Source organism: Suncus etruscus, chromosome 3, assembly GCF_024139225.1.
Source record: "Suncus etruscus isolate mSunEtr1 chromosome 3, mSunEtr1.pri.cur, whole genome shotgun sequence".
NCBI classification, from domain to species: domain Eukaryota; kingdom Metazoa; phylum Chordata; class Mammalia; order Eulipotyphla; family Soricidae; genus Suncus; species Suncus etruscus.
In genome coordinates, this window is record NC_064850.1 from 58,574,592 (window position 1) to 58,576,162 (window position 1,571).

Consider the following 1,571-nt stretch of genomic DNA (forward strand, 5'->3'; position numbering starts at 1 on the left):
AAAGCCCCACACAGGTGATTCTAGGGACCCCATGTAATGCTGAGAGTCAAATCTAGAGCTTTGTGCACAGCTAAGGCCTGCATTCTGAGGCTTGAGTCACATCTCCAATCTCAGTAGAATCTCTAAGATTCATGGAGTCCCTGAAACTGACAATGGCATTTTAAATCGTTTGGGGGAAAATTGGAGCTACTATGTCTTCTATGATTGCCTCTTTCTTATAATCTCTGCTATCACCTCAGACACTCTAATCAGTGTTTGTTACAGCAAGTCTCTCTCCATTAAAGTGTGTTTCTCTCTCAAGTACAGGAAACCCCTGACCTACCAGTATCAACTCTATGTTTGTCAAATTTATCTTCCAGCCCAGCCACATTCTTCTTAGTTAGACCCTAATCTTTGAAAGAAACAATTCTCTTACCACTGGCTGGTAGGAGGATGAAGGATCCAGAGTCATTTAAATGAGAGCTTTTCCTAGGCAACATTTTTAGGTAGTTTTGCTTCTTTAAACACTCTGAGGTAGAAATTTTTTTATCCAATGTCTGAAAATTTCAACATATTTTGGTTGTCATTTTGGCTACAAAGGACAGCTTCTTGCATCCTCCTAAAATCTTGCTTATGATTCTCTTTGTGCTGCTCAAAATGAAGGCAAAATTGTGAATTCAACTTCCTGAAGTATGATTGAAGGCCCTTTGATCCCTGTTCCCTGAATTTAGGTAAGTTTATTCAACAAGAATATGGCTTTCCTTCTCTTAGTCCTATACAGGGAAATACCAACCTAAGATAGACTTAAATATTTGATTCAGTATGTATCAAATTAATTCATAGAAGTAAGATGATTTTTAGTCATAACCCCCCTGAATGGTTTCTTCTTAGGGCACATATAACTTCTATTTTTTTTTTATCTAGCTAGAGCTAAAGCCAACAAAAGCAAGAGTAATCCTGTGCTCTTCATTTTCAAAAAAATTAGACAGATGGGAATAGATACTGCCAAATAGACAGAATGTTAGTCTTATGAAGAATTTTTCATTGGACCTCAATAAATTTGGTACTGAGTTTTAGCTCCATTACTTACTAGTGCATATGTCATGTTTTACATGAAAAAAATTATTGTACTTTAAAAAAATACTGACACAATATTTTCCAAAAAGTTTTATATAATGCTTATATTCCACAGTTTTTCATAAAATGATAGATCTAATAAAAAATTGGTGACAGGCTGCAAACTACAGGGTATCTCTGTATTCATATGACTAAATATTTTGACCATTTATAAAACTGTTGAAAGAAAACTTGAAGGCTTTGAGCCTCCTTCTTTCTTTGCTTGACTCTATCATTCCTTGCATTTCTTGCCTTTTTTTTTACCCTCTGTTCATCTCCAAGCAGCCAACCTCTGGAGATTGCATTGTCTTGGCCACTCTTGCACACAGCTTTTTTGAAATGACAGGATATCTCCCTTTTTTGCCAGCTCCTTAACGCCTGGCAGATCTGAAAGAACCATTGCTTTCTGTCCTTGCTTCATGAGACTCTTTCCAGTGTACTGAAGTACTTTTCACTCTTCTCTAACACAGTCACTA